We start from the raw sequence: 22,485 nt of genomic DNA, 5'->3' as shown, positions 1-22,485 counted from the left end.
CAAAGAAAGTGTATATATAGCGTATAGCTAGCGTAGACAGTGTTAGAAGTAAACACTAAAGTCGCATTAACCTATTTGTACACAAAATAATAATGTAGTATACCTCTTATTTTCTAAACCTCACCTTGCAGAGCCATAGTCCTGCCATCCTCCCTTCCCATTACCCCCCTCATGTGCTTGGCTTCTGTTTTTCTCTCTTTCAATCTTTTTTCCCTTTGTTTAGTTTTTGTTTCTGCTTTTTCGGTGTTTATTTTTATGTTTTATTATTAGCTAAAGAAAATGTAGGTTTTGCGAATCGATTATGACCATATATATATATATATATACCTTTTGCTAATAGAGACAACTGTATTGTACCAATTTACTGTATGGCATATGTTTGCATTGTTGTATCTGTTTCAATAAACACTGATTACACAAAAAATACAATAATGTAAACAAGTGTCATATACACAAGAGAGAATAGTGTCTGCACAGTGTTATTACTAAATACCGAAGTCGCATTTATACTATAAAAAATAATAAAATAATTAATATATATATATATATATATATATATATAATATACTGTCCTGCCACAGTCCAAATTGTAATATTAATTAAGTAAGACAAATAGACAGTGGTGACATCATATAATATAGCAACCATAATAATGAATTAAGTGGAAGTGGTTGTCGAATCTAAATCAGATTGTTCACCTGTAAGTGTCAGTTTATCAGTTATGAGCTCATCAGCTGGAGAGAATTAAATACACGGCATGGTTTGCATGTACAATTAGCTCTGCTTTATTAGTTACAAGTCCATATCTATATAGCAAAAATCCCGTATTACAGAAAACTACGCCCCAAAAGGTTTTAACCACTCATGCTCCCTTTACACAGATGTTGCTACATTCTTTCATTTTCACACAGGAATACTTCCCAGGGGGGAGTTGGCTTATCACATTCTTGCTGTCACTTTTAATGGGTACTTATACACATACACCCTTCTAACAGAACATATGAATAGGGATGCCTAAAATTGGATACATAGAACAACCCATCCCCCACCAATAGCAAGTCCATGATCCCTGGTCCATGGTCAATGAGTCGACAACCTTCTTGCACCCGATGCATGTCCTGATGTCAGATCTTCACATATATCCAAAACTATACTGGTAGGTTATGTGGCTGCTATCAAAAATTGCCCGTAGTGTCTCTCTCTCTGCCTGTGTGTGTGTTTTAGGGAATTTAGACTGTAAGCTCCAATGGGGCAGGGACTGATGTGAATGAGTTCTCTGTACAGTGCTGCAGAATCAGCGGCGCTATATAAATAAATGGTGATGATGATGATGATATATCAGTGAACATGAGAGGCTATGGAGCCTCTTGTGCTTCCTTTTTATCTTCTAACTGTGGATTTCTTAGGGAAGGAAAAAAGGAAAGGGAGGGAGAAAATACATAGTGCGCTCGGCAAGTGTTATATGTCACTTATTTCACAATTAGTGCCGTAACTAGACATTTCAGTGCCCTGGGTGAGACAGAGCAGCGGCGCCCCCATCCAAGTGGGAGTGACATTTGTCAAAGGGGCGTGATCAACCTACTGGGGTTGTGGCTAGCACTTTACTGAAAGAATTCTCAGTTACACACATTTGCAAAATCATGATGATCTGCCAAGTGCATGAAATATATATATATATATACGTACACACACAAAACCTCATAGACCCTGTCTCAGTGTAATTATGTGTGAATGTGTAATTATATGAGAATGTGACTTGCCATCCCCCTCTCAATGATGGGGTGCAAATGAAAAGACTGGACCGTCCACTGTTCCTTGAGACAGGTCAGGTGGCGTGTTTCTCCTTCTATAGTTTTTGTTATGGTCCTGGTCTGGGGCACAGGGGTAAGTTAAATTATGTTATTAGTTTCCTTAATTTATGTATTAACCTAAGCCTGAAACTCTGTAAATCAGTTTATTGCAGTTAAGCAGACCGCTTGCAATCATGTTATTGGCGCTAGCCACAAATTGGCCTGACATAATTATCATGTGTGATCCTAAACCAAGTGCGACTGCTGTGAAAAATAACATCAAAATCAGAAGGATCCGTTTCGGACACATGCGTAAATCCAGTTTCAGATAACCGTTATATATGTCCGTATGTTATATGTATGTATCTGACAACTGTACAACATCTTAAAACAAAGGAACCACTGATCCTCAAAGGGTTAATAAAAATATCAGCACGTCTGTACCCTTACCTTATATCCTATAGAGTTGAAATAGTTAATTAAAAAATGACAATATTTTAACATTGGTTTATTACCTCTTTGGGGTATATTTACTAAACTGCAGGTTTGAAAAAGTGCAAATGTTGCCATTAGCGTCCAGATTCTAGCTTTCATTTATTTTTTATAATGTGCTCATAGGATCCAATCAGATATTAGAAATCTACTGTCAAAACTTGATATCTGATTGGTTGCTACTAATTGAAGCTGGTATTTGATTGGTTGCTGTAAGTTAGGTCCTAACATTGGTCTATGCACCATAAACCCCACTATTATCTTTTCGACATATGTGCAATATTATAATATTGGTCTACAAAATCACTTGAAATTACAAGTCAGGCAAAAGAAACCTCAAGTGAGATCCCCACGATTTAGTGCGTTACCATTACTTGTCAGTGATTGTGAAACATGTAATCAAGTATTCATATTACTTTTTCTTTACAAACCATTATCTCCCATTTAAGATTTTAGTATTTCAACCTCAGCTGAGGTGTAAGAGAAAATACAATGGTTTCCAATTAGTTAAATCAGAATATTGCCATTAACACAGTGGCTGCAAGAATCTTCATTTTGGGGGTTACTCACCGACAAAGTACACATGTGCTGTAACCATAGGAGGTATAGGTTTCCATTGTCTCACTTGCAATAGTTTGAGAAAATCTAATTGACATTGGTTGCTATGGGTTACTGAACATTTGCACAATCTCAGCGTTTACTGATTGTTAAAGCGGCCTGTGGTTAAATCTTACCTGTGTCTTCCACAATCCTAGTGTGGAAGTGCCAGAATTCCAGCCACAAGCACCAGCACTCCAACTATTCCAAGCAGGGACCATGTGAATTTCCTTTGTCTACAATCAACATCCTCCTCATTCTGACAGTCCCATTTATGGGCATAACAAACCCTCCTGATTTCTGAGAACATTCATCAACGCAATTTGAACACAGATTAAAACCGCTTCAAATATATCTGCATGTAAAAGTTCACTCCCACAATTCTCAACTTCATTAAAGAGAAAGCTATTTTTCTCAACTTCAGAAACAAAATTATTTTGTTCAAATACAGAAACGGCTTGTTGGACCCCAGCCAGCTTTCTTCTGATAATAATAGTAGTAATAATGTACATTATTTACAGTCTTGTCCGTCCACTGAATCGTGCAGTGACGGACCAAAGATTTTAAAACTTCTTTTGTATCTCTTCAAAAGCTTACAATTGAGCAATGCAGGCATTACATTTTCAAATGTACAACTTTTTCAACCTTGAAACATGTCTCTTTTAAAACAGTAAAGACAGACAAACATTGATCTCCCTCACACGCAGTAAGACGGAGATAAAGCTCACATACAGAGAAAGAAAAGTTAACTTCCAGCCTACTGCTGTGGAACTACAAGTCCCAGCATCCGACTAAATACAAATTAGCTTCAACATTATTATCACTCAGCACTCCGGACATATTTTTAACTCTTGAAATACTTGAAGAACCTTTTTATCAATGTTACATACATTGCCAGATAACAAAATATAGAGTCCTTCTTATCTCAACACACTGAAATCTTTTACACAGAATAAGGGAGGGGCACATTCACTCTTTCAGCTGCGTAGCATTAAACATACATTTTTAGTACACAACCTACTTGATTCATTATTTTAGTCATTATATCATTTAGCTTGTGATACATTTAGCCTATCCACATATATTGCGACTTTCCAGATCTCTTAACTTTCCTTTGCCACCTCAAACTATCTCTTGGGGTTTGGTCTCAATACCCCTTTGTTCTTGTCACATTACCACTTGTAACACCCTTGTTCCTCCATCCACACATATCAATTCCTTCTTTGGCTATCCCCGCTTTCTTGCCAAATTACTTGCAGACCTTCTCCCCTTACATCCTAGAAATCTGCGCATCATTTCTATGGGGGGGGGGGTTGCTGTCATCTATCTGCTTACTGTCTATATTCCCCTATATTGACAGTACTTTTGAGTCCCAATAGAGACTCTGTTCTAGTTTCTGTGGGTTGTCCCAATAGTGGACGTCCCGTTCTGTGGACACCTTGGGGTGGATGTCCGGTTCTTTGGACTCCAGACACTGGATGTCCAGTTCTTTGGGCTCCGTAGACTAGATGCCCCTTTTGGGCTCCATACACTGGATGCCCCTTTTGGACTCCTTACACTGGATGTCCGGTTCTGTGGGCTCTGTGCACTGGATGCCCCTTTTGCAGAATAGCCTAACAGCATCTGGGACGAAGGTCTGAAAACTCTTTCTAAACTTCTTGACAAAGTTCTGGGGATGATGTTGATGTATTACACATGCACTCAAAATTCACTCATCTTTCATAAATCTAATTACCAATACAATTACAGTAAACAAATTGAGTTAGTAATTACTGTATAATTCTGAGGCTTACAGATCTGCGTGCCTGATACCTTAGACGGACATCAGGAAGCTCTAAACAGAGGAGCCTGACGAGTAGAAAACTCTACTCACCCGGGTTATAGTCAGAGTCCTGTGTCCAGGGCGACCTCCAGTTTTTTCTGTCCTTGGCTCAGGTCAGCAGTCTCGGTGTGGACCTCCAATGCTGTCAAATCTAAATCAGATTGTTCACCTGTAAGTGTCAGTTTATCAGTTATAAGCTCATCAGCTGGTGAGAATTAAATACATGGTATCAAAGTAATTCCATCGTTTTAAAATAAGCATTGCCCAATCAATTGTATGTGTGTCCAAAGCACAAAGTGATTTATTTTAGCAGATGTAAATAGTCAACAATTCAATACATTATTATATTATGATAAAGTACAGTACAGCACAGCCAATACCAAAAGATAATACATACCAAATGCAATCGCTTGCGCACGCTGCGCACCCACGGGACCCGATGGACAATATTCTGTTTAGAATACTGTGTCAGAGTTGACTGAGGCCCCAGTGAGATGCAGCTAATATATATACAGTCAGTGTTTCATTGTGAACAATAGAGATGACGTAGATTGTTTCTATAGGTCCAGACGTTGGGTGGGTCCAGGCCAGACAGGTAATAGGTTGATTCAATCTAAGGAATCCAAAGGTGGGGGTCTTCTCCCCAGGGGGTCTGCTCCTTTCATAGCCAGTATCATACAAAGGTTTACTTTCTAATATCAATAACTAAAGTATGCCATGTGCGATCTCTTCGCCGACTGCACCGGACAGCTGCTGATGATTAGGGCTTTAATATGATATCAGGCATGACACCTTTCCTATTACCTAAACCTTTAATAACACTACAATGTACATATAATCACAATATATATATATATATATATATATATATATATATATATATATATATAGACTAATAATAAACCGAATACTATCTGCTCCTGAATTACAGTGTAACAGAACCAATATGAAATTATATAAATAACTAACTGTTGTAATGCGAGTGTGTGCGTGCGTATTTTACCGTGCAAACGCACCACATCACGTAACACGTGGCGTACGCTTCGCAATACGCACGGCAAACCAATATTAAACCAATATACTTTCGTTCATCCAATTATACGACTTCAACAGTCCACCCTTTGATAGTACAATAAACTATCACCTTAAGGATGTTATAAGCAGGATCTCAGTACCACGTTTCATTGTTATGTAATACAAATCCCCCTTGGTGTATGTCCACGCTGTTCGTAGATCTAAACAAGTTATCATAAGAGAAAGTCTTAATCCTCTAAACGACTTCTTCTTTTACTATAAACCGTACACTTCTGGAGCTTGGAGATAACCTTTTGTATGCCCTTCAAGGGTGCAATAAAACACTTAATACATTATTTGGAAAGGTACAAGGTACAGTAGAACGTGTATCAGCTATACAGAATTCTCTACTACAGTTCTTCAAGTTTAACAGGTTCTTCTGTCCAACGCATGTCTTTAAGCTCAAAATACATCTAAACACTTCATGTTCATTAATAGCATCATCCTATGTCTATCAATAATGTCATATGCAATCTCCTTCAGCTTGCGTTAATATACACACATCTAATAATGTCACCAGTTCTTTTCATCAACACTTGTGGGCGGGCTATTGTCTGTTCGTTCTTCCCAGTCTCTCAATACTCGGATTTAACAGTGATCGGCTTGCAAAGCATTGGGAGACTTCAGACTAAGTGACCTAGGTGTCCTACTTTTTCCCTTAGTGACCTCCCGCCTATAGTTTGGGTACCTCAAGAATACTTAGTGGAAAGAGAACTAATCCTACTTGATATAATCACTGAGGCACGTGTGAGCACGCCCAGCACTTTGTTTGGTCTAAAACCTTACCCTCCCAAGAATGATAATCATTCTCAAGGATGCCTGCTCAAGTCCGGATATTACTGGACTGGCATCGCTGGGTGTATCTCTTTTCTAACCATGGGGTCGCCGTACTTACGGACGTAATGCTACTCAGACAATAGCCCCTCGCACTTTCTCCAAGCTCCAAGGTTTCCAAATTTTCCTTTACCCCTGAATTGAATAGAGTAATTGACTGGACTGATTATGCTACTAACTTCTTCCTCCCCAATACCTCCTTATCATTACCTGAACCAGTCTCTGTCACCTGCTAATAATCAAAAGAATTAACCGTCCTGAGAAGAGAGTGAAATGAGAGAACACAAAACAGGAAAAACTACAATTTCATGCTGGACAACAGTCTTAGCCTTTGGCTCAGGTGCTAATAACTGCATTCGAGGCCTTCCAGTACAAACTCATGAGTGCCCTTGGACCCTTCTCTGAGTGTTGGCCCCTCTGCAGTGGGTGGAATGGGCACCAGTGTGTCTCTGCTACCCTTGAAGCCGTGATGCTGGTAGCCTACACCTGGTACCTGTCTGTCAAATAACCTAAGCTTAAGAAATTTCTGCTCCACAACTTACTCTCCTGATCCAACATCCTGACAGTTAGTGTGACCTTTCAGGAAACAGTGTTTTGGACATTCTTGGTTGCTGTCTCACTATTTACCTTCTCTCAAGATCTAACCTAGCCTCCCATTTACAATCTTATCTCACGAGGGGTCAAAAACATTTCAAAAACTGACAGGTTAGGAGTCTGCCCAGGGGTGATCTCTTGGTAGCGGGAAAGGGCTAGTGGCCGAAGCTATCAGTCACTTCAATCAAGTTCCAACTCTTATTCTATTCAATTCGTTCTACCGAGTACCACTACTTTATGTTCACACTGGTTTATGGCTAATTGAAAGTATGTGATTTGTTACCACTACTCATACATTATACCTCTATTATCAATAACATGAATACCCCTATCATCTATTATAACTCTAGGACTATCACATTAAATAACAAAAGCTTTGAGTATGATACAGTAATACATTAGACACATTTCAATACACCTCTACCCAGACATTTTTCATTGGTACACCAGTGTATACTTGAGGATCCTGCATGGTGGTAATTGGATGACGTGTATTTGTTTTACCTGGAGGAAAACCCATCAGCAGGAGGGATATGGGATGGCTCTATTGGTCTACCTTGTCCATCTTTCCAGAGTCCGCCAGACTCCTCACCACATCTCTTCACCTTCCAGACAGTTTATCCCTCAGGTAACACAAATCTTCCTATATTAACCAATATGTGTATGCGTGCATGTGTGTGTGTGTGTTCACATTTTTAAAACTAAAACAATACAACAAAAAACAAAACAAAACATAGATTTGTTAGCTGTCACATAAAACCCTGCTGTCTATTTGACAGCTATGTTCTCCCTGTTGTGACAGCCATGTATGGTTGTGCGTGTAAGTGTGGACCTTACTAGCAGCTACTTCAGTTGGTAACTGTGTCACTGTATAAAGTCCTCTATGTAGTGTCCTAATCATGTGCTGGTATTGCTATAAAACGATTTCTCAGTCACCTCAACATCGCCCTCTAGACTAGAAAAATGCTAAAGACCAATGTATATCAATCGATTTTCCTTCTGCCAACTCACATGCCATTCTCAGTACCTCATATTCAGCTACTTGACTAAGTGGGAAAGGCAAAGGGGTTTATTTCTATAACACTTTCTTCAAATATAACAGTATCCAGTACATGCCTGTGAAAAAGTGAAAAAATATAAAACATGAAAATTCTACATTTTCTAGGGTTTCACATTATGTCGTATCTTGTGGTAAAAATCCTACTCCAATGTTCTATACAGAGTTGCATATCTGTATGCCTAACCTCTAGCATTCTTCTGTCCTCCTGTCCTCCCCACCCTTTGTGCATCCATATAAAGGCACATTTTTGTACAGGAGGCACGAACCAAAATAAAAAAAAACCAAAACAGATATGCAATCTATAACACATGAATCGTATTTCCACAACAGAACCTTTCTGCTTAAAAATCAGCAGTTTCTATACACATGAAAACAAAACCCCTGACTGTTTCTGTAACTCATGTCAATCTAGTGTGTGTATCTCTGAATTTGTCTCATGTAAAAAAATAAAAAATATGTTTTAGCCCCATTGTTGAGACTGTGCCTGATTTTATCTCTACCAGAGCAGAGAGAGAGAGAGAGAGAGAGAGAGAAGGAGAGAGAGAGAGAGAGGGAGGGAGGGAGAGAGGGAGAGAGGGAGAGAGAGACTAGTGTTTGTGTAAAGAATGGGAAATAGGAAAGCAATGAATGATGGGAATACAAAGGTTTGAATACAAACATACATGTAGAAAGGGAGATTTTTACAACAAAATTACAGCTGGATTGGACTCTGACTCTATGGGGAAATGGCTGTATTCATTCCACTGCTCCCCTTAGCTATTTGCTAACTATGACCCCTCCCCATACTTGACTAGGGGGTCTTAACAGTGCAATCCAGTGTCGTCCGTCATTTGTTCATTAAGAACTCAGTATCTCATTGACTACATACCTTTTCAATGGACTTTTCTAACTTATGATAGAGAAATGAAAAATTTACTCTTAGTGACTCATGTTTTCTCTGAAATACATAAAACGATATTTTGGAGCAAAGTATGTACATACTTCATTGTTGGATAATGATTCTCAGCCAAACAAATTATCATGAGACACTGCAGCCTAAAACAAAAGAGTGTTCCAATTGTCTATTGTTAATTTGTCTTTCAAGAGTGATTCTTTTATTTCTCTATCTCCCCTTTTGATCACTAAGTCTATACTCCTTTTGTGTCCCCTTTACCTGTGAGAAGAAAAACAAGATAGTTATCTTAAAACAGCAAACAAAACAAACATTTCTATTCTTTGCCATCGGCTAGCGATTTAGGGAAACAAACATGTGACAACATAAAATGAACAAACAAAATCAACAAAGGTTACCTTTTAAAAATCAGTTTCCTGCACACTACTACTTACCACAGTTTAAACCCTAGAATCGACTATATTTCTCCCCCCAGAATATTAGTTGTTACAGAGTGTGCAATCAATTGTAGGGGAACCTCTGAGAGAAGTGTACGTCTCCTTTGTGGATGTCTATGTGATTTCCAACCCAGGTATCCATTCGTCTCTCTACACAGTTCCTACTCATGTGTCCCTTCTTACGGCAGTAGAAACACGTCCCTGTCATGTCTGCACACTGTTTTGCTAGGTGTCCTATTTTATTGCCTTGAAAACACTTCCTCAACTCATGTTGTTTCTCTTCCTTTTTACAATCTCTCCTAATGTGTCCTTCTTCTCTGCAATTGTAACATCTCACTATTCTGGGTTTCCTGTTATGTGGGTTGTATGCTGGTGGTCGTGTGTGCAGTCCCTCTAGTGCTGGGATACTTACCATCATTACCATATCACTTAGTGTCTCTTTCTGTTTATTTATACTTTTATCATGTTCTATAGCTGACTCCCTGAGAGCACTTACAGTGGTTCCTTTCCAGTATGGTAATGAAGTTTGCACCCTTCTTTTCAAGTTTTCCCTGAGGCCATCCATTAGAACTTTAACAGCAACCTCTCTGTAATATACATTATCTTTTATGTCTGGTACCCCAGTATATTTGCCCATTGCTATCAGAGCACTGCAAAAATAGTCTGTTGCATTTTCACTATCTTTTTGCTGGATACTAAAAATTTTACTTCAGTCCACTATCACTGGGAAATATATGGCCAACCGTGTGATTATTTGTTTAATATTGTCCTGATTATCATCCTCGGTTAAGGATTCATCCTCCTCCAACATACAATCCTTAATGAACTTTTGTATATCAGTATTGAGAGGAAGACAGGTCTTCAATAATACTCGCCAATCGTTATTAGTTGGCTCATACACATTACCATAATATCTAATAAACTGCTGACATTTGGTCAAATCTTTCCTAGGATCAGGGAAATCAGACAAAATTGAAAATGTTTCAGGCCTAGTGCATGGATCATGCTTTGCTACATGTTTTAAGGGAACATCACTATTCCTGTCTGCTTTCCCATTGGGAACTGCTGTTGTGCAGACAGGATGTAAGTCTACCAAATCATTAAAACTAGTTGCTGAAATTGCTGCTGCAGTACAATGGATGTCTCCCCCTGTGTTAACTTTTTCATTATTCTCACCACTTTCAGCAGCTGCCCCTGCTGGTGGGACCGTTCCTCTTCTTTGTCCTGAAACATTACTTTTAACATTACTTAAAACAACATACAAGTTACTAGTTACCATTTTTACATTTTTGGTATTGGCTGTACTTCCCGCCCCGACCGAATTTATCGGGGGCGTGTTTGCGCTCAGTTCGCCACGCTTTGCAACGCACACTTCCGGAATGCTTGTTTCCGGTACGCTTACTTCCGCTGAACACGTGTTTTTCGCTACACTCATTTCCGCTGTGCGTTCGCTGCTCTGCCACGTGTTGCCTTCCATTTGCCACGATTTTAAACAATGATTATGTGCATTTCTCACTTTCGTTGACTTAATCAACCGTACTTTATCTTTTACGGTATTTAGTACCTCTGCATTAAAACTCCCTGTTGTTGGGAAAGGCCTATCACAATTTTTGGTCATTTCGACCCACGTGTCACAATACACAGTTGCGTATGCACCATATTTTTCACACATGAGAAATCTCGCTGACTCAATAGGACCTTCCTTAGGCAGTAAATTGGCAATCTCTAGCGTATGCTTAGCACCCATGCTGACAATTTCAACTATGTTGCTATAATCACCGCTAGAGATCTCTAATGCTCGGTGAAGGTATTTCCTTTAGCCGCGTTCACTCGCTTTTCTCGCCCCTGGCGAGGATCCCTAATACAGAAATATCACCGTGGGCCCCAAGGGCTATCAGCTCCTCGATACCCTGGCTCAACCACAAAATCTGCTGAGTTTATTATAACTGGGAGAACAAAGTCAATACAATCAACCAGCCTTTCCAATATAATTCCTCATAGCTGCTTCACCAATTCGCACTAACGGTGCGATTAGATCGCACTGCCTACCAATACTAATTATTAGCAAACCTTGCGATCTATTGGTAGCGCTTTTGCGAAAACCCGGTTTTCGCATTCGGTATACCTGCCCTGTATACCGTCCTTCAGTTGGGCAATCCGCCTCGTCAGACAGCAACTGAGTACAATGAATAATAACAGTGTATCTACGTTACAAAATTGCACACTATACACCTTTTCTGCGCAGAAAATTGAAAGTTCCCAACAACCGTAATAATGTCTCAGAGGCTTTCACAAGTAATTATACTATGCATATAATAACTATCAAAACGATTGTTCAACCACGTGGCAAATCTACCGGAAGTTCGCGTACGCACAGCAGGAAGTACACATACGCACAGCAATGCAATTCACTTTAAAACATAAAACGACAATAAAAAGAAACATTTTTCTTTCTTGTCCCTAGATTCTAATTAGCGTTCCTTCAGTCTATGCAACAACGGACATTCGGTTTCGCAACACACAGTGAACCACAGGTCTTGAACACATTACGTTCTTTCCTGCTTTATGCGACGCGTCCGTCAATCCACCCTTTGTTGAGGAACCGAATATCATAAGCATTGCATACCTGCCGGTAACGTAACTCCTAACTCACGAGCCCCCAAATTATTAAAGTAATTCTATCGTTTTAAAATAAGAATTGCCCAATCAATTGTATGTGTGTCCAAAGCACAAAGTGATTTATTTTAGCAGATGTAAATAGTCAACAATTCAATACATTATTATATTATGATAAAGTACAGTACAGCACAGCCAATACCAAAAGATAATACATACCAAATGCAATCGCTTGCGCACGCTGCGCACCCACGGGACCCGATGGACAACATTCTGTTTAGAATACTGTGTCAGAGTTGACTGAGGCCCCAGTGAGATGCAGCTAATATATATACAGTCAGTGTTTCATTGTGAACAATAGAGATGACGTAGATTGTTTCTATAGGTCCAGACGTTGGGTGGGTCCAGGCCAGACAGGTAATAGGTTGATTCAATCTAAGGAATCCAAAGGTGGGGGTCTTCTCTCCAGGGGGTCTGCTCCTTTCATAGCCAGTATCATACAAAGGTTTACTTTCTAATATCAATAACTAAAGTATGCAATGTGCGATCTCTTCGCCGACTGCACCGGTCAGCTGCTGATGATTAGGGCTTTAATATGATTTCAGGCATGACACCTTTCCTATTACCTAAACCTTTAATAACACTACAATGTACATATAATTACAATATATATATATATATATATATATATATATATATATATATATAGACTAATAATAAACCGAATACTATCTGCTCCTGAATTACAGTGTAACAGAACCAATATGAAATTATATATATAACTAACTGTTGTAATGCGAGTGTGTGCATGCGTATTTTACCGTGCGAACGCACCACGTCACATAACACGTAGCGTACGCTTCGCAATACGCACGGCAAACCAATATTAAACCAATATACTTTCGTTCATCCAATTATACGACTTCAACAACGGCATGGTTTGCGTGTACAATTAGCTCTGCTTTATTAGTTACAAGTCCATATCTATATAGCAAAAATCACGTATTACAGAAAACTATGCCACCAAATGTTTTATCCACTCATGCTCCCTTTACACAGATGTTGCTACCTTCTTTCATTTTCACACAGGGATACTCCCCGGGGGGAGTTGGTTTATCTCCTGTTTCTGCTATATTCAAGGTCATGGGCACAGACTCCTGCAAACAATGAATAACTCCTACAAACTAGCTGTATCTAATCTGTCTTTAAGCTATAAGAGAACACAATGGCTATAAGGCAACAAGATGGTGTCAGCAAAGCAAAATCACATTTCTCATGGATAATCCTCAAACAGCCAACCAGAATCAGCTAACTAGTGCTGCTGATCATCATCATTATCATTACATCTCATTCCATCATCCTTCCAGCACCTATAAGATACACGCCTCCTGACAAGTGTATATGTTCACAGGTCTCCATCAGTCACAATTACATGAATCACTCTTACTGTACACAGCCTCGCTCACACACCCATCCACCCTCCATTCCACATCCCTAACCATAAGTGTAAAATGCAAAGAAATCTGCACGTGGACATATATGTATACATTTTTGTTGCCCATGCAGAATACAAAACTGCATATTTTACACACACACACACACACAAAAAGCAGACATATGTCCAAATCTACAGCCACCCGTATATACACTATATGGACAAAAGTATTCAGATGCTTAACCATTACACCAATGACATTATATTCAAATATATATATTTTAATATGTAGTTGGTCCCCCTTTTGCAGCGATAACAGCTTCCACTCTTCTTGGAAGGCTTTCCACAAGATATTGGAGAGTTTTTGTTGGAATTTGTGCCCATTCTATCTGTAGAGCATTTATGAGGTAAGGCACTGATGTTGGACAAGAAGGCCTGGCTCACCATCTTCGTTCCAGTTCATCCCAAAGGTGTTTGATGGGGTTGAGGTAAGGGCTCTGTGCGGGCCAGTCAAGTTCTTCCACACCCAACTCATCAAACCATGTCTTTGTAGTCCTTGCTTTGTGCACTAGACACAGTCATGTTGGAATAGAAAAGGGCCTTCCCCAAACAGTTGCCACAAAGTTGGAAGCATAGCATTGTTCAAAATGACTTGGTATGCTGAAGCATTAAGACTGCCCTTCACTGGCGATAAGGGGCCTAGCCGAAACCCTGAAAAACAGCCCCATACCATTATTCCTTCTCTACCAAACTTCACAGTTGGCATAATACAGTCAGGTAGGTAACGTTCTCCCAGCATCCGCCAAACCCAGACTCGCCCATCTGACTACCAAACAGAGAAGCGGGATTAATCACTGCACAGAACACATTTCCTCTGCTCCACAGTCCAGTGTCTGTGTGCTTTACACCACTCCATTTAATGTTGACATGTTTTCATGTCTCGGCAGTCAGTCAACCACCACAGCTGCTTCTATACGTTTGTAATAATTGTTTACAAATAAAATCTGAGGACAACTTTAGCCATTTCCCAGAATAATTGAATCATGCTTCTTCAAACAGCTTTGGAATTCGGCATTTTACACTAGGAAAGATGGGAAGCACCAATTTATAAATTTTGGGGAGAACAGGTTGGAGGTCTAGCCTAAGTTGGTCAGTTATAACAATATGTCTCACAAATATATTCAGAAATATTATGCGCATCATTTACCAAATAAAATTTGTTTCAGCACTTTCTGTTGCATGACTTATGATATTATTTTTTCATGTGCAGAATTCACCCCGTCCTCAAAAAAGTAAAATGCTTCTTCATAGAAATGACAATAACATATATACAATTGCTTAGTAACCTTTACTCTAGATTTTAGACTAATAAAGTAATGATTCAGTATGGTAAAAAATGCTGAGTCACTCTGAATTTGCAGTGTTTCTCATTGTTAGTTAACCACAGCCCCAGTATTCACAAGTACTGTATAACAAAAAACATCTAAAAAAACTTGCTTAGTATGTTTGAAATCAATACATTATAGCAGTGGCTCCCAAACGTTTTCAGTTCGCGGCACCCTTAGAGTCTCCATAATATTTTTCAAGGCAGCCCTCCAAAATAATTACCGAGCAGTCACGTTTTATAAGTAGTTGGGCCAAAATATTGTAATAAGTATTTAGGTCAGGACAGAAATACTTAATAAGTTGTCTGCAAAAATAATACACATAAATCCAAGGGAAAAGAATATTTTTATATATTTTATTCAATTCTATTTCTGTCAAAAAATAATTTACAGCTAATATTCAGAGGAAAGAAATCAAACAAAATAAGATAACATGTACAAAAATCATCACACTGTGCCCCTTCACGATCACACTGTGCCCCTTCATCCTCACACTGTGTATCCCTTCATCTTCACACTCTGTGCCCTCCTTCATCCACAAACTCTGTGCCCTCCTTCGTGCACACACTCTGTGCCCTCCTTCGTGCACACACTCTGTGCCCTCCTTCATTCTTTTGCCCCACCATTGCTGTTTCCTTTCACTATTTCCCCTCCGTTTCTTTACTTACCATACTTGGCCTTCTTTCTTCTATTTCTTCTGTCTTTTATTCTGTCTTCTTACCAATCCGGCGGCGCCCAGGACCCAGCATCCTCCTCTCTCTTGCCGCTTCTCACTGAATATGTTGGGTGTGATGACGCGAGGAGAGAGGAGGATGCTGGGTCCCGGGCGCTGCCTGATTGGTAAGTTTTTTTTTTGGGGGGGGGGGGGTTTCCTGGCCACGACACCCCTGTGAGAGCGTCGTGGCACCCCTGTGAGAGCGCCCCGGCACCCCTGGGAGCCGCGGCGCACACTTTGTGAACCGCTGCATTATAGATTCTAGTACTGGTCTTACTACAGCTATTGACAGGGTTTGACAGATGATGTTACTGATCTGTGTTTAAAGTTCAACCTCACCCATAAGAAGTATTTTGTTATGTTACAGGGGACTGTGTCTCTTTCCATGCATGTCATAACACCTAGGTTTACTCAAAGGATTTGTTCTCTGCAAACTGACTGCAAAAGTCTATTCTACATAACAAATAACTGATGTGAATTCAAAACAAACTGCCATGTTTAGCAGGGACATTATATGTTGCTTCAGAATTTCTTTTATTCCGCCTTTACAGAGCAACCTTTTTGAAATTGACAATTACAGATCTGTAAAGCTGTGGCAAAATTTTGAGCTAATACAATACGGCATCAGGACTGGCTGTTTCATAGGGGTGCGAAGTTCTAGCAATACAGTTTCTGAGTTCCAACATTGCTTGCCCATACAGCAGAATAGACGTTCTATACTGTATATGTAAATTCTACATTAATTGACAGTGTCAACTAATTCTGCTATGTGGGGCAGTTTGAATTCCATGTGGAACAAAATGATATGGAGAATTCCACATGGAAGATTTAAGGCCAAATTCCAAAGTGAGAAACGTGCACAATTTTACGCCCAAATGCGGAATGATGTGAATATTATGCAGAAATATGTAAAAAATTTGCTTAACCCTATAGACAGTCATAGCACAGCATTTCCATTATCATAGAATTTATTTAGCTTTTTGCATGTAGAGCTCCACATACATTAATCAACATCATAATGGCAGCTCCCAGTTAGGAAAGGCTGAGACTGCAGAACTGAAGAGTGTCAGTAAAAAATACCCATTTATCACCTTCACATGTATGAATAGATGTGTCTAAAATAACTGCTGTCATATTTATTTGTTTACTTGTACTAGTGGTAGACTTTTATAGATCGGGAGAATCCATATCTCTGACGAGGTGACGAGGGGTGCGCACAATTACCATTAGTGCAGTAATTTCAACGTGGATTTCTGGTCACGGCTCAGGGAGCTGCAAGCAAAAATCAGTGTTGAAATTACCGTAGTAACGGTAATAACGCGCCGCAATTACTCTTCTAATGTTAATAGTGCGCACCCCACGTTGTTTTTTAGAACAATGCAGGGAATTAAATTCTCCCCTTAGAGATGGAAAAGTGGAACGTGGGAATAAAGGTGCTATGCATATTATTAGAATTGCTTTGCATACTACTTTTTTCCTATTTGCAATCTTATATTAAATAAGTACTAATTTAAAAAATGGATTATTTTCCTGTAATAAATCATTTTTTTTCCCGAGTGAACGAGAGTTTCACTTTAATAGCAATAAATTGGAAATACTAATATCAACTGAGTATACAATTTTATTTTTAAAATTGTGTCATTTAATGAAATCTCTATCTTGGTATTTCTGTGTGAACATTGGCACATAATTGCAACTACATAGTTATTAAAAGAAATGTCCCAATTTACACCAATCTGAAGATAACCCAAAGTTAAAAAAGGAGAAATAACATAAGCAGCCATACAATGTAATTTTTATGGTGCATATTTACTAAACTGCAGGTTTGAAAAAGCGGAGATGTTCCCTATAGCAACCAAACTGATTTTGGTTATCATTTATTTAGTACATTCTACAAAATGACAGCAAGAATCTGATTGGTTGCTATAGGCAACATCTCCAATTTTTCAAACCCACAGTTTAGTAATTATACACCTATTTTTTTAGCGTTATACATGATCCTCAATTACTTTATGAATTCAAAAGAAAAGCTGCTTGTCATAACATGTTTCACCACCAGAGGGCAATAATAGTACAAATTTCATAAAATAATTGTTTCAAAATAAACCACAATTCACAATTAGAGATGTATTAAACCCTGAAATTTCATTCACCCCACTTCTATACACTCCAATTCTTCTCACCCAGATTGTAAAATGTGTGTTTGTTTTTTTATCTATTTATTTTGAAAAATAGCAATCATGTACAGATAAGAATCAACAATTAGTACCTTTGCAGGGCAAGAGACAAAAACAGAGAATAGTACATGTCATGGGTATATGTCAAAGAAGCTGGAAATATTTGAGTAGCAAATATATAGAATAGCCAGAGGTTGTCAATAAACAGACAGGTAGGTATACAATTGTTATCCAGAATACTCAAGGAACTATAACATTTTATAACAATATAATGTGGGGGGGGAGGGGCACTGGTCGCCACCGAGACTGAAAGAAAAAGAGATCACACTTCCCAATTATCCACACAGTTCCTTACCCCTAACTTTCCTTTGTAAGAGGAGAAACAAATAGATAGAAGAGGGGCAATAAAAGTTTCAGAGGAGATTACTACTTAGATTCTCTGGGAAGGGAAACAGCATCGAGAGTCAAGAGTCAGGTCACCTATGAACCTAGGGAGTCTTTTTAGGAGGAAGGAGTTGGTACAAGAGGTATGGGGTTATAAGTCAAGCCAAGGAGCCCAAACCTGGTGAAATGTATCATCCTTATCATGCAGGTGGTATGTAATCTGTTCCATCCGGGCAATAAACCAGATATAGGATCGCAGGGCCGCCCTAGTGGGGGGTTCAACTTGTTTCCAGGACTTAGCTACTAGGCATCGCGCAGCAGCCAGGACATGGGAGGCCAATTTCGCAGACTGTCTATCATCATCAATCAAAGGGTAACAGAGAAGAAAAGACCATGGGTCTTTCCGGACAGGGCATGGAAGGATGGAGGCGAGGAGGGCCCTAACTCGATCCCAAAAGGAGGATATTTTAGGGCAGGACCACCAGATATGCAAAAAGGAGCCCATCTGGCCACAACCCCACCAACATAATGGAGAACTAGAGGGGAACATTTTTGTGAGTTTGTCAGGTGTGTAGTACCACCTATAGTATACTTTATATGCGTTCTCCTTCACCAAAGTGGAAATAGAGCTGGTGGCAGCTTGATCCCTTATGATTTCCCAATAATCCTCCTCTGGGGGGGCCCAGATCCCTCTCCCACTCCCTCTCATGCCTGCCGCCCGGAGGTAAAAGTACATTGAGAATTAAGCTGTAGATAGAGGAAATCATGCCCCTACCCAAGGGTGAGGAGAGACATAGAGATTCAAAGGGAGACCTAAGAGGGGGGAGAGGAGCCCCCCGAGGAGAGAGCCCACAAAGTGTCGTAATTGTAAATACTCGTAGAATTTAGGATGGAGACTAAGATTAATTTCCACATGTTTGGGGAATAACTGATTGAGATGTTCAGTTATAATTCCAGCAGCAGCAATGAACATACAGTCACACAATACACTAGAACATGGGCATGGAAGATCAATAACAGATTTTGATATTTCTGGCCACTGGTCAAACTACTTCTGCCAATATTCCAGCAGATCAAAATCGTGTGGCAGTATTATAGTGTAATTCAGCTATACACCCCTGCATTACCCTATATGATTATCACTGCCAACACCTCCTAGTTTACCAGACATAGAACAAGTTCAAGAAGTAGGGATGTGAAAATCTTAATTTGCAAAATAAGACAAAATAAGAATTTTATTGGGCAATTGTTTGAAGATTGATAGGGCAGGAGAATGGCCACTCGCCACTGAGACATGACAATGCCCCCCTGTTGCATGCACGGCTGGCCATCAGAAAATGTGGGGCCCAATACTAATTCATCTGGCAGCCCCATTCCCCCTCATAGATGCCTCCTCTCTCTTCACCATACATGCACCCCCCTCCCTCATCACAGTGCATGCCCCCCCCACTCCCTCAACACAGTAAAGGTAACCCCACTCCCCCCCAATAACAGTAAATGTTCCTCTCCCCGCCATGATATCACAGTAAATGTTCTCCTCTCCCCCCATCCCATAACTTGACAGTAAGTGCACCCCTTCCCCCATCTGATCCCTTCACAGTAAATGTTCTCCCTTTCCCCCTCATCCCATCACATCACAGTAAATGTTCTCTCTCCCCTCCCCCAATCCCATCCCAGTAAATGTCTCCCTCTCCCTCCATCCCAGTAAATGTCCCCCTCTCCCCTCCATGCAATCAGAGTAAATGTTCCCCTCTTCTATCTTTCCCCCCTCCCCTATCAAATTAATGACCAATTAACTTACCTTCTCCTCTTCGATGCTTAGGCTCCGGGTCACTAATAGACTGGGAGCGTGGAGCGCCGGGAGGCCGTCGCTGCACGCTCCCAGCCTATCAGAGCCTGGGAGCCGCAGTATCGCAGAAGAGAACGGTCACAGTCGGTCAAACTATGGGGCCCGGACAGATGTAGAGGACTGTCCAAGCCCCCTACTCTGTCTGGGCCCCTCACAGCTGTACCTACCGTACCCCCCAGATGGCTGCCCACTCTATGTCCCACCTTCATTTGAAACATGAAACATTTAGACAGAGCAGAGGTGAACAGGTCATACCTCCCAACATTCCCACTGTCAGGACAAAGGTGATGATGCTTGAGAACATAGGACAGTCTGGATCTGAGGGATTTGTTCCACCCTAACTTGGGACTGTTTGAAGGTATGACATAGATTGCTAACATGCTTATTTCATGCTCACTACACTTTAAATTTGTTAAGCCTGAGGTCTTCCATGAATTAATGTCAAGCCTCAATAGACATACTCCTATTACTTTTCCAATAAGGCCATTTTGATCATGCATAATGAGCTGCTTTTTCAGAAGTGGCTGTCATTCTCCTCCACATAAACCTCACCATGGATCTGGGTAGCATGCACAGACAGGATTAATATATGACTTTTACAGTTCAATGGGTCAATGCTGAAGGATGTATTATGAACAGCCAGTTTACAGGTTGTGTTGCTGCAGACTTTAAGCCACATGGACTAAGAATATTAGCATTATTATCATAACATTCTCACATTCTTTTCCTACTCCTCCACTCTAATCTTATTATCGTGCGGCTCCTGCATCTCTGGATGCCACTATGCATCTTGATGGGAGAGGGGTGCCGAAATAATGAGGATCATTATTTCGTACCCAACCCGTTGTGGAACAGTGTTAGAGGGTAAAGAGGTACATCTTAGTTACTGTACACCTGAAGAGCATATCTCTATCTCTCTCTCTCTCTCTCTCTCTCTCTCTCTCTCTGTACATATATATATATATATACATATTGTAGAATAGATACTAAACAGTGTTGTTCATAAGTTATATATGTCCGTTTTCTTCCAAGTCACAGAAATCTGTTTTTGATACAAAACTTACAATATTTCTTTAGAAGTCCATGTATATTAAAGGTGGCTTCTAAAGACCAACCTGCTGTGATAATATTTCCTTAAACTGCCTAATGGCTGATGCCCCCCCTTCCTTATTACCCACCCCCCTTACCCCTGAACTTAAGACATGAGAATCGTTTTGCTAAAAAATAGGTCACAGCTTTGTTTCAACATTTGCGAAGGTGGCAAGAAAGAGCAGTGGATCCATCAGTTCCAGCCATCACCAATAAATCACAAACAATAAGAGGGGCTGTGACAAAACGAGTGTGATATGTGAATTATAGCAAATACTTTTTATAGCCTTCTTTTGTTTCCCCAGCTCACCAGACTATAACTGCATTGTCCAATAACATGTGGCTAAGGGGACATTGTAGTTCAGTGTACATATGTATATTGTTTATTGTATATTGATAACTTGAAGTAAGGTTGCTATTCATTGTATTTAAAGTAAAGCCAGGGGGATTATGGGTAGGGATCAGGTTGCCATGTGCCTGAGTAGGAAAACTAATTAGTGTCCATTGTTCTCACCAGGCTAGTCAAGACAGGCCATCTAACAGGGGAGGTTCTCTGAAAGGACAGCTCATCTTCACTCCCCTGTCCAACCCCCCCCCCCTTTAGTCCAGCACTGACCAATGGTTAAGTAGAATAGACGCAGGGGTTTGCCCAGGGAGGGGAAAGACTGTGGAAATTAGACCTGTGATATATAAGGAACAACTCCAGGGGGGAGGGGTGCTCATGCTTGGATTTCATTCAGGAAGGTGCAAGATGGAGTTTTGAATTGTCGTTTTCTAACTCAAGTCTATATATGCAGCTGAGAGGGATCCATGGGTCATGAAGTCTGGACAGCAGGTGACTATATCTCCTTAAGTTATTGGGGTAAGGGACAGATGATGTGGTAAATCTGACTGGCATTTATTTACTGTGTGTATATAATATTCTAGTGTTGTTTGTATAACAATAAATATACTGTTGTATTTTTATAACTGCATTTTGCCTGAGTGACCATACGAATCCTAGAAGGTACTGGGTAGCACTGGGCCAGATAAACCCGGTATCTTCACATTTTTGGTGGCAAGCAGTGGGGTCACTCAGTCCCAGGTCTTCTCTGGGTAGAGCTGCAGGGGAACTGTATCGTGATACATTCCAGGGCTCTGCAAAGCAGTTAGCACTAGAAACCAGTTACCACATTATCCTGAACTTACTCCTAAAGGCTTTAAGGTAGAAAGTGTCACGAAAAGCGCTGTGGGCTTTAGGCGA

The 22,485-nt window shown here is 40.1% G+C and overlaps 1 pseudogene; it reads right to left on the bottom strand.

Annotated features, from left to right (window-relative positions):
• LOC142153627 (prostaglandin reductase 1-like) overlaps window positions 1-3,158 on the bottom strand; it is a 43,355-nt pseudogene extending 40,197 nt beyond the window's left edge.
• Between the last annotated feature and the right edge of the window lie 19,327 nt (window positions 3,159-22,485).

This window comes from Mixophyes fleayi, chromosome 1 (genome assembly GCF_038048845.1).
Source record: "Mixophyes fleayi isolate aMixFle1 chromosome 1, aMixFle1.hap1, whole genome shotgun sequence".
Taxonomy (NCBI): Eukaryota; Metazoa; Chordata; class Amphibia; order Anura; family Limnodynastidae; genus Mixophyes; species Mixophyes fleayi.
Note: the sequence above shows the minus strand (reverse complement) of the source record. Positions and strands in the feature narration are given on the sequence as shown.